The following is a 12720-nucleotide window of genomic DNA, read 5'->3' on the forward strand; positions in this document are numbered from 1 at the left end:
GGATGGGGATGGGGGAACAGGGGGGGTGGTGCAGGTGAAACAGGGATGGGGATGGGGGAATAGGGGGAGTGGTGCAGGTGAAACAGGGATGGGGATGGGGGAACAGGGGGAGTGGTGCAAGTGAAACAGGGATGGGGAGGGGGGAACAGGGGGAGTGGTGCAGGTGAAACAGGGATGGGGATGGGGGAACAGGGGGAGTGGTGCAGGTGAAACAGGGATGCAGAAACAGGGGGGAGTGGTGCAGGTGAAACAGGGATGGGGATGGGGGAACAGGGGGAGTGGTGCAGGTGAAACAGGGATGGGGATGGGGGAACAGGGGGAGTGGTGCAGGTGAAACAGGGATGGGGATGGGGGAACAGGGGGAGTGGTTGTAACACTGTAAAAGTGTTTGGTTTAGGTTAATACATACATAGAGTACATGAGTCACAGACAAGGATCGGAGAGGCGCCAGTTGTCTGCCTGAGATCTCACACCTCAAAGCGTTAATGACCCCAAGTGACCTGAGGTCAGATCATGATAATTTCACCTTGCTTCCGCTAAGCGTATAATTGGAGCCGGGTAGCCTTCAAACATGCCGACGTTTAAGGAGTGGCTTGGTAGTGCCGGAGGCTATCTACTTGTGGGCGGAGTTAGCTACTAGGTTCCCCAATATAAACTCGGAGAGCTATCCAGCATAGAGCATTAACAGACAGAACGGGAGTCAGCAGAAGCAGAGAAGACAGCCCTACCAGGGAGGCTGTCGGCCGGCAGGGCGGGAGTCTCTGTCAACTACAGACCCCCCCCCCCCCTCTCTATTCAACTTAGACTCAGTCCTCGGTGAGTGAACATTAAGGTGACTTGGTCGTGTTTTACAAGTGTTGTGTGATGATCAGGGGCAGTCAAGTTGTAGGGTTCTCAGATTCTTGGAGGATGACTCACTTTAAATATTAAACTGGAACATTTTAATTGAATTGCTAAATGAGGATACTTCATGGGAAATATAATTATGAATTTATTATTTAAATTGTGTTTAACTTTGTTCCCTAGAGATTTTGAGTTGAGGTGAGAAAGCCTCTGTGATTACTGGTTTCATGATATTAATGAGTACATGTTTGGAGAATGATACATGGTACAGAGGGAACATACTAATAATGAACTCATGATAACATCTTTTGAGAATATTTGTGATACAGGCAAGTTCCATTCCTTGTCTTGTATGTAATGATCATGAATGGATGGTGGCAGCATTTCGTCTTCTACTATCTACTCTTCTACTTCTACTATCTACTCTTCTACTTCTACCTATCTACACCTCTCCCTCCACCCCTCTCTAAACTCTCACTTTCAACTAATGACCCTCCTCGCTCCTCCCACCTCTCTCCCTCTCACCCCCAAGCCCTCACTAATTACTTCACTATTCATTTCTTTCCTTTCGTTTTCTCTTATACGTTTGTAGGCAATGATTCTGTATTCTAGAGTTCTCTCTAGAGTTTCGGGTAGCTGATCCAGTTACGGCGCCTTGTAGTCTTAGCACCTAGGTAGTCAAATACCTAGGTTACAAGGTGTTGAACCGAGAGAGGTTGCCTTAGGAACTCTGGAGGTGCTCTAGAATAGTTAGCTAACTGGGGACGGGATAACGGACTAGAGAGAGCTGTTTCCCCCGGCCTCGTTATTTAACTGGGGGGTGGAATAATGGACAAGATAGAGCTATTTCCCCCACCCCCCGTTACAATGATTGGCAGCGGTGTTGAACAATGTTGTAGGTAGTTGGTGTTCTTTCAACATTGTTCAGTCCCACGTGTCTTTTTGCCGCTCAGGCGCTATCAGGAGATCTTGACAGGTGTTTATATTCGCGAGTTAGCGAACTTTTTTCAGGTTAGGAGATGGTGATTCTCTGGTGTTGTGTTTAGTGATTTTGTGAGTTTTGTGTAGTTCAGGGAATGTTCACCAGAACTTGCGTGTGTAGTGATTTATGTTAGTGATAAGATTTGGCGATTTTGGGAACTTAGCGGTGTTGGTAGTGCAGGTCAGCTGAGTGTGACAGGTGACCTCGCATGTCCCACGGGGACACCCAGCCACCGCTGGTCTCCAGGTCAGTTGGGGAGTGGCAGGTGTAGTTCTTAAGTAGAATTTAAGTAGTTTTTAGTGGTTCTGCTCAGATTATTGCGATCGACTGTTTTACTCCATTTGAACGCAATAACCCGAGGTGTACTGGTATTGTACAGCATGCTAGGGGGAGCCTTAGTATGTCAGTAGACTTCACGTTGGGGACGCTCGACGTTAGATAGTCTGGTCACAGGGGTGGCAACAGTTTGGGGTTGTTGACCGGCGGAGAAGCTAGGGAAACACTCTGGGTCACGTAGGTGGCTGTAGGTTAAGGGTGGGAGTAATGGTTAATTATGTACTTAAGATTAGGAACGGTACAGTTAAGTTTAGGCTAGTGTTTTGTCTATTAGTGTTGATTTTTTTTGTGACAAGTTAAAGGTAGTGATGACCTTATTCTCTCTTCTCTAACTTTCCTCTGTTACTGTCTTATGTTCCACCAAGTCAGTATCATTCAGAGTTAATTGGATTATTAAAATTTAAGTGTAGTTGTTGCCAGGAGGAGAGCTTATAATTGGACTGTGTAACCCTATACAAACTACAGGGTCACATAACATATCTTGGGAGCACGATATTGTCGCCTTTCTGTTCACCCACAGGTGGGAGCCAGAAGAGAGGAGAGACGCACATACAGAAGAGGGAGACGGCTGCTGTGTACCACACTCAGGGGCGTTTATCACCACCACCACGACCAGCCCACTACCTGGAGGTCATGGCTCCACCACCATCACCACCCCAGGGGACCCCAAGATGCAGCCCTCTCGGTCGGTCAACATTGGTCTACCCAGTGGACCCCAGGACGGACGGACCCCAGTGGACCCCAGGTCGTTCTGCAGACGACCCCAGACGACCCAGTAAAGATGGAAGAGGAACAACAACGATTCCAGTCTGTCCCACCAACACCGGTCTACCTCAGGATGGACCCCAGGACGGACGGACCCCAATGGACCCCAGGTCGCTTGTCAAAGACCCATGGGAGGAGGAAGAGAGAAGAAAGAAGAGAGAAGAAAGAAGAGAGAAGAAAGAAGAGAGAAGAAGGAAGAGAGAAGAAAGAAGAGAGAAGAAGAAGATAAGACAAGCTGAGTGAGACACGATGCCTCGTGTCCCTTGCTGGTATCAGCATCATTGCATGGAGCGTAATTGCAAGACAGGATCGTTTGCCTTAACTGGCCGCCCCTCCTACAAGCATGTTAGCTCTGTTGAGTGATTCTTCCTGTGTCATGCGGACTTGATGTGGCTGTCAGAAGTAGCTCTCTGAAGGAGGCGTGCTGGAGCAACAGGGAGGAAGAAGAGTAGGATGGGATTTCTACTGTTGGCAACTATATGAAGGTCTCGAAACTTGTAGTCCCTATAGCTGTGAAGAACCCCAATATACGTCTCTCATGGTGACTGACGTAGGGCCAATTACAGATCAGCTGGGACAACCGAATTCCACGGTCCTGTGCGCAGTTCAAGTAGTAACGGCTTTCGGGTTGACCAAGTGTTGTTGTGCGTTAACGACGGAGAAGCGACGGAGGCAGTTGTGTTGAGGAAATGTGGTACAGGACTATCTACAAGACCAAGCAGTGACGTCGCCCAGCCAGAGACAATGGACGTCTGTCTATATATTTCATTTTTTAGAGTAGGATGATGTATATTTGTTTAGCTAGGATGTATTCTTTTCGTTAATAAAGTTGTCGCACACAGCTAGCTTGCTTTAGCAGTGTTGCAAAAACTTTATTTTCGGGGAGAAGGGGAGATGTAACACTGTAAAAGTGTTTGGTTTAGGTTAATACATACATAGAGTACATGAGTCACAGACAAGGATCGGAGAGGCGCCAGTTGTCTGCCTGAGATCTCACACCTCAAAGCGTTAATGACCCCAAGTGACCTGAGGTCAGATCATGATAATTTCACCTTGCTTCCGCTAAGCGTATAATTGGAGCCGGGTAGCCTTCAAACATGCCGACGTTTAAGGAGTGGCTTGGTAGTGCCGGAGGCTATCTACTTGTGGGCGGAGTTAGCTACTAGGTTCCCCAATATAAACTCGGAGAGCTATCCAGCATAGAGCATTAACAGACAGAACGGGAGTCAGCAGAAGCAGAGAAGACAGCCCTACCAGGGAGGCTGTCGGCCGGCAGGGCGGGAGTCTCTGTCAACTACAGACCCCCCCCCCCCTCTCTATTCAACTTAGACTCAGTCCTCGGTGAGTGAACATTAAGGTGACTTGGTCGTGTTTTACAAGTGTTGTGTGATGATCAGGGGCAGTCAAGTTGTAGGGTTCTCAGATTCTTGGAGGATGACTCACTTTAAATATTAAACTGGAACATTTTAATTGAATTGCTAAATGATGATACTTCATGGGAAATATAATTATGAATTTATTATTTAAATTGTGTTTAACTTTGTTCCCTAGAGATTTTGAGTTGAGGTGAGAAAGCCTCTGTGATTACTGGTTTCATGATTTAATGAGTACATGTTTGGAGAATGATACATGGTACAGAGGGAACATACTAATAATGAACTCATGATAACATCTTTTGAGAATATTTGTGATACAGGCAAGTTCCATTCCTTGTCTTGTATGTAATGATCATGAATGGATGGTGGCAGCATTTCGTCTTCTACTATCTACTCTTCTACTTCTACTATCTACTCTTCTACTTCTACCTATCTACACCTCTCCCTCCACCCCTCTCTAAACTCTCACTTTCAACTAATGACCCTCCTCGCTCCTCCCACCTCTCTCCCTCTCACCCCAAGCCCTCACTAATTACTTCACTATTCATTTCTTTCCTTTCGTTTTCTCTTATACGTTTGTGGCAATGATTCTGTATTCTAGAGTTCTCTCTAGAGTTTCGGGTAGCTGATCCAGTTACGGCGCCTTGTAGTCTTAGCACCTAGGTAGTCAAATACCTAGGTTACAAGGTGTTGAACCAGAGAGGTTGCCTTAGGAACTCTGGAGGTGCTCTAGAATAGTTAGCTAACTGGGGACGGGATAACGGACTAGAGAGAGCTGTTTCCCCCGGCCTCGTTTTTTAACTGGGGGGTGGAATAATGGACAAGATAGAGCTATTCCCCCCACCCCCCGTTACATGGTGCAGGTGAAACAGGGATTAAAGGAGAATTTATATAAGTAGATAGATGGATGTTTACATTGATTGCTAAATATATACATTGACGGATAGACGGATGCATAGATGCATCCGTCTATCTGATGGATGGAAAGACATATGAGTAGATGGATGGATAGACAGAAGAGTTGATGGACGGATAAATGGAATATAAATGTATATAATGATAAATGGTTGGTTTATGGGAAGATAGATTGATGGATTGACAGATATAAGTAGATAGGTTGATGGATTCATTTGTGCTTATCTCTTGAGGTTCTTCTTGAGATGATTAGGGGGCTTTAGTGTCCCCGGGGTCCGGTCCTCGACCAGGCCTCCACCCCCAGGAAGCAGCCCGTGACAGCTGACTAACACCCAGGTACCTGTTTTACTGCAAGGTAACAGGGGCACAGGGTGAAAGAAACTGTGCCCATTGTTTCTCGTCGGCGCCCGGAATCGAACCCGGGACCACAGGATCACAAGTCCAGTGTCCAGTGTGCTGTCCGCTCGGCCGACTGGCTCCCCGGTCGGAGGGGAGCCGGTGAACAGGCGAATCAGGTTAAAGAATATCTGTCGATTTGCTATTGCATCAACTGAGATTCGATATGGGACCATTAGCATTATAACCAACGAACACTCTCCGTTTAGACGGTAGGCCTCCAGTTTGTGTGTGTGTGTGTGTGTGTGTGTGTGTGTGTGTGTGTGTGTGTGTGTGTGTGTGTGTGTGTGTGTGTGTGTGTGTGTGTTAGAGAGAAATAGATGTAGTAGATATTAAAAAAAGGAAAAATACATATATTTGATAGGCGGGGTCCAAGAGCTAATAACTCGATTCTGCAGATACATGTAATAAATACAAGGAGAAAATAAATACACACACACACACACACACATTAATTGATAATGGACTGTTTTGTGTGCGTATCCATGTGTACTATTGTCAAGACCGACAGACACGTGAAGCTATGTGTGTGTATGTGTACCTGTAATTGAACTGACATGTGTACGGTAATTATCTGTATGTGTCCATTTTAAAGGTACACATTAGTGAATGTGTATTTATGTAAATTGATTGACATATGTACGTGTGCGCGCGATTAGTGTTACTGTAATTTATATGGTTAACATTTATACGTTTGAATGACATAGTTTCCCATTATTGTCACATTTTTTGTTACATGTCTACTATTGTCAAGATGGACAGACACGTCCAGCTATGAGTGTTTATGTGTACCAGTAATTGAACTGACATGTGTACTGCAACTATCTGCGTGTGTCCATTTTAAAGGAATATATTAGTGAATGTTTATTTATGTAAATTGATTGGAATATGTATGTGGACGCTCGGTTAGTGTTACTGTAATTTATATGGTTAACATTTATACGTTTGAATGACATAGTTTCCCCTCATTGTCACATTTTTTGTTACTATTTCGCTGTTCACTCTCACTCTCTCTGAATCCCGTGGACTAATTGTGCTCACGTGTGTTTGTGTAGGGTAGGGGAACCATATGCTTTTCACACAATAATTTGCAACTATTTGCTAAGAAATATTTAAAAAGATCATCTATGTTTTTATTAAGTGTTCTTTTTCCTAACATACAAGTCAATCCCACAGTACCTAACCTCAGTCAGAAACACTTTTTTTACTATATCTCGCAACGTCTTTTGCATATATATCCTATCTTAAATAATTAACAATTTTAATTCATAACTGGCAACCCCCCTCCCATCCAAAGCTCTCAAAGCCACCAAACATCATTCCTTTCCCTTAACCTCTCCCAAATTATCTTTTGCACCAATTCGCAAACTAGGGGGCTTCATAGCTGAGTGGACGTTGCTCTCGACTCGTAATCGTAGCTCATTCGATCCCACGGTGATGGAACAAACGGAAATCAGCAGAGTTTCTATCATTCTGATGCCCCTGTTACCTAGCAGTAAATATGTACCTGGGCGTTAGACAGCTGTTACGGGCTGCTTCCTGGGTGTGTGTGTGTGGAATGTTTTTTATTAGTTAGTAATAATTGATTGATTGACAGTTGAGAGGCGGGCCGAAAGAGTAGAGCTCAACCCTCGCAAGCATAACTAGGTGAACACAACTAGATAAATACTAACCAACCACGATCTCGAAAATCCATTACACACACAACCCCCCCTCCCCCTCCTCCCCCCCCCCCCCAACTCCCCAAATCGTTCTACCTAAATCAATAAAAAATTAAAACAAATCAATTAATTCACCAAAAATACTAACTATAAATAAAGGAACCAAATTTGAGACATACAGCGACTCCAGCGTGGTCTAGTCGGAAGAGATCGTGTTCTCATCTGGATAGATTGCGATCGAGTCTGTCGGAACGGTTGTGTAACTGCAGGGCACAAATATTTGTGTGTCCCCTCCTGTAGCTGCCTCTGTTTCGACAGGTTCCCTGGATAGCTGGAATTGGCCTGGCCCTTGGAAAGTGGGGAAGGGGTGAAATCCGTTGGGCCCACGGATGGATATCTTGGATCCATGGACCTAGAGCAGGTCTAATCACCTGGGATTCGAACCCACGGTGGGAATAAGGGAAGGGGGGGGGGGGAGGGATGTTTCCCTTGAACCAAACCTCACATAAACCCGGACACTCACACACACACCCTCACCCGAACACTCACAGGGGCACTCACACTCACACACACCCATAGACTGTGATAAGGGAGCTGGTATGTACAGGACGCCTTAATCCGCTTGTGTCAATTTTAAAGGAATATATTAGTGAATATTTATTTATGTAAATTGATATATATATATATATATATATATATATATATATATATATATATATATATATATATATATATATATATATATATATATATATATATATATATATATATATATATATATATATAAAGAGAATGTCTGTCTATGTAATGAGGCCACATGTTGGAGGCTGCAGCCATACACAGATTTATTTTAAAATTTATTTATTAATATATTATTAAGGCTTATTATTACTAAATTAATGTATTTGTAGAGGGAATGGTCTGGGGTAGGGAACGAGCATAGGTTGGTCAGTGTTGACTTTAGCTAAAGGATTTAGGAATAATTATTAATTATTCTTATCACTCCCCCCCCCCCTTACCAATTTAATTAAAGTTAATTGTAAAATAGTGCTTGAGATGGCTGAAGACTTTTCCGTACTTAGAAAAAAACTAAATAAACACATAAAGAAGATTATTGGTCCTGATTTAAGTTAAAGGAAGAGGTGCAAAGGTGGTGGGGGGGGGGAGGATACGGGATTTAGAGGTGGAATGAAGAGAGGGAACAGGGGGAGTGGTGCAGGTGAAACAGGGAGGAAGAGGGGGGAACAGGGGGTGCTGTACAGGTGAAACAGGGATGGGGATGTGGGAACAGGGGGAGTGGTGCAGGTGAAACAGGGAGGAAGAGGGGGGAACAGGGGGTGCTGTACAGGTGAAACAGGGATGGGGATGGGGGAACAGGGGGAGTGGTGCAGGTGAAACAGGGATGAAGAGGGAGAAACAGGGGGGAGTGGTGCAGGTGAAACAGGGATGAAGAGGGAGAAACAGAGGGAGTGGTGCAGGTGAAACAGGGATGGGGATGGGGGAACAGGGGGGGTGGTGCAGGTGAAACAGGGATGGGGATGGGGGAATAGGGGGAGTGGTGCAGGTGAAACAGGGATGGGGATGGGGGAACAGGGGGAGTGGTGCAAGTGAAACAGGGATGGGGATGGGGGAACAGGGGGAGTGGTGCAGGTGAAACAGGGATGGGGATGGGGGAACAGGGGGAGTGGTGCAGGTGAAACAGGGATGCAGAAACAGGGGGGAGTGGTGCAGGTGAAACAGGGATGGGGATGGGGGAACAGGGGGAGTGGTGCAGGTGAAACAGGGATGGGGATGGGGGAACAGGGGGAGTGGTGCAGGTGAAACAGGGATGGGGATGGGGGAACAGGGGGAGTGGTGCAGGTGAAACAGGGATTAAAGGAGAATTTATATAAGTAGATAGATGGATGTTTACATTGATTGCTAAATATATACATTGACGGATAGACGGATGCATAGATGCATCCGTCTATCTGATGGATGGAAAGACATATGAGTAGATGGATGGATAGACAGAAGAGTTGATGGACGGATAAATGGAATATAAATGTATATAATGATAAATGGTTGGTTTATGGGAAGATAGATTGATGGATTGACAGATATAAGTAGATAGGTTGATGGATTCATTTGTGCTTATCTCTTGAGGTTCTTCTTGAGATGATTAGGGGGCTTTAGTGTCCCCGGGGTCCGGTCCTCGACCAGGCCTCCACCCCCAGGAAGCAGCCCGTGACAGCTGACTAACACCCAGGTACCTGTTTTACTGCAAGGTAACAGGGGCACAGGGTGAAAGAAACTGTGCCCATTGTTTCTCGTCGGCGCCCGGAATCGAACCCGGGACCACAGGATCACAAGTCCAGTGTCCAGTGTGCTGTCCGCTCGGCCGACTGGCTCCCCGGTCGGAGGGGAGCCGGTGAACAGGCGAATCAGGTTAAAGAATATCTGTCGATTTGCTATTGCATCAACTGAGATTCGATATGGGACCATTAGCATTATAACCAACGAACACTCTCCGTTTAGACGGTAGGCCTCCAGTTTGTGTGTGTGTGTGTGTGTGTGTGTGTGTGTGTGTGTGTGTGTGTGTGTGTGTGTGTGTGTGTGTGTGTGTGTGTGTGTGTGTGTGTGTGTGTGTGTGTGTGTGTGTGTGTGTGTGTGTGTGTGTGTGTGTGTGTGTGTGTGTGTGTGTGTGTGTTAGAGAGAAATAGATGTAGTAGATATTAAAAAAAAGGAAAAATACATATATTTGATAGGCGGGGTCCAAGAGCTAATAACTCGATTCTGCAGATACATGTAATAAATACAAGGAGAAAATAAATACACACACACACACACACACATTAATTGATAATGGACTGTTTTGTGTGCGTATCCATGTGTACTATTGTCAAGACCGACAGACACGTGAAGCTATGTGTGTGTATGTGTACCTGTAATTGAACTGACATGTGTACGGTAATTATCTGTATGTGTCCATTTTAAAGGTACACATTAGTGAATGTGTATTTATGTAAATTGATTGACATATGTACGTGTGCGCGCGATTAGTGTTACTGTAATTTATATGGTTAACATTTATACGTTTGAATGACATAGTTTCCCATTATTGTCACATTTTTTGTTACATGTCTACTATTGTCAAGATGGACAGACACGTCCAGCTATGAGTGTTTATGTGTACCAGTAATTGAACTGACATGTGTACTGCAACTATCTGCGTGTGTCCATTTTAAAGGAATATATTAGTGAATGTTTATTTATGTAAATTGATTGGAATATGTATGTGGACGCTCGGTTAGTGTTACTGTAATTTATATGGTTAACATTTATACGTTTGAATGACATAGTTTCCCCTCATTGTCACATTTTTTGTTACTATTTCGCTGTTCACTCTCACTCTCTCTGAATCCCGTGGACTAATTGTGCTCACGTGTGTTTGTGTAGGGTAGGGGAACCATATGCTTTTCACACAATAATTTGCAACTATTTGCTAAGAAATATTTAAAAAGATCATCTATGTTTTTATTAAGTGTTCTTTTTCCTAACATACAAGTCAATCCCACAGTACCTAACCTCAGTCAGAAACACTTTTTTTACTATATCTCGCAACGTCTTTTGCATATATATCCTATCTTAAATAATTAACAATTTTAATTCATAACTGGCAACCCCCCTCCCATCCAAAGCTCTCAAAGCCACCAAACATCATTCCTTTCCCTTAACCTCTCCCAAATTATCTTTTGCACCAATTCGCAAACTAGGGGGCTTCATAGCTGAGTGGACGTCGCTCTCGACTCGTAATCGTAGCTCATTCGATCCCACGGTGATGGAACAAACGGAAATCAGCAGAGTTTCTATCATTCTGATGCCCCTGTTACCTAGCAGTAAATATGTACCTGGGCGTTAGACAGCTGTTACGGGCTGCTTCCTGGGTGTGTGTGTGTGGAATGTTTTTTATTAGTTAGTAATAATTGATTGATTGACAGTTGAGAGGCGGGCCGAAAGAGTAGAGCTCAACCCTCGCAAGCATAACTAGGTGAACACAACTAGATAAATACTAACCAACCACGATCTCGAAAATCCATTACACACACAACCCCCCCTCCCCCTCCTCCCCCCCCCCCAACTCCCCAAATCGTTCTACCTAAATCAATAAAAAATTAAAACAAATCAATTAATTCACCAAAAATACTAACTATAAATAAAGGAACCAAATTTGAGACATACAGCGACTCCAGCGTGGTCTAGTCGGAAGAGATCGTGTTCTCATCTGGATAGATTGCGATCGAGTCTGTCGGAACGGTTGTGTAACTGCAGGGCACAAATATTTGTGTGTCCCCTCCTGTAGCTGCCTCTGTTTCGACAGGTTCCCTGGATAGCTGGAATTGGCCTGGCCCTTGGAAAGTGGGGAAGGGGTGAAATCCGTTGGGCCCACGGATGGATATCTTGGATCCATGGACCTAGAGCAGGTCTAATCACCTGGGATTCGAACCCACGGTGGGAATAAGGGAAGGGGGGGGGGGGGGAGGGATGTTTCCCTTGAACCAAACCTCACATAAACCCGGACACTCACACACACACCCTCACCCGAACACTCACAGGGGCACTCACACACACCCATAGACTGTGATAAGGGAGACCATCTGAGGGGACACAGATGGCCTCCTGGACCCACAGGATGGACACACACGCACCCGGACACTCACAGGGGCACTCACACTCACACACACCCATAGACTGTGATAAGGGAGCTGGTATGTACAGGACGCCTTAATCCGCTTGTGTCAATTTTAAAGGAATATATTAGTGAATATTTATTTATGTAAATTGATATATATATATATATATATATATATATATATATATATATATATATATATATAAATATATATATAAAGAGAATGTCTGTCTATGTAATGAGGCCACATGCTGGAGGCTGCAGCCATACACAGATTTATTTTAAAATTTATTTATTAATATATTATTAAGGCTTATTATTACTAAATTAATGTATTTGTAGAGGGAATGGTCTGGGGTAGGGAACGAGCATAGGTTGGTCAGTGTTGACTTTAGCTAAAGGATTTAGGAATAATTATTAATTATTCTTATCACTCCCCCCCCCCTTACCAATTTAATTAAAGTTAATTGTAAAATAGTGCTTGAGATGGCTGAAGACTTTTCCGTACTTAGAAAAAAACTAAATTAAACACATAAAGAAGATTATTGGTCCTGATTTAAGTTAAAGGAAGAGGTGCAAAGGTGGTGGGGGGGGGGGGAGGATACGGGATTTAGAGGTGGAATGACGAGAGGGAACAGGGGGAGTGGTGCAGGTGAAACAGGGAGGAAGAGGGGGGAACAGGGGGTGCTGTACAGGTGAAACAGGGATGGGGATGTGGGAACAGGGGGAGTGGTGCAGGTGAAACAGGGAGGAAGAGGGGGGAACAGGGGGTGC

The sequence above is a fragment of the Procambarus clarkii genome, chromosome 12 (assembly GCF_040958095.1).
Source record: "Procambarus clarkii isolate CNS0578487 chromosome 12, FALCON_Pclarkii_2.0, whole genome shotgun sequence".
Taxonomy (NCBI): domain Eukaryota; kingdom Metazoa; phylum Arthropoda; class Malacostraca; order Decapoda; family Cambaridae; genus Procambarus; species Procambarus clarkii.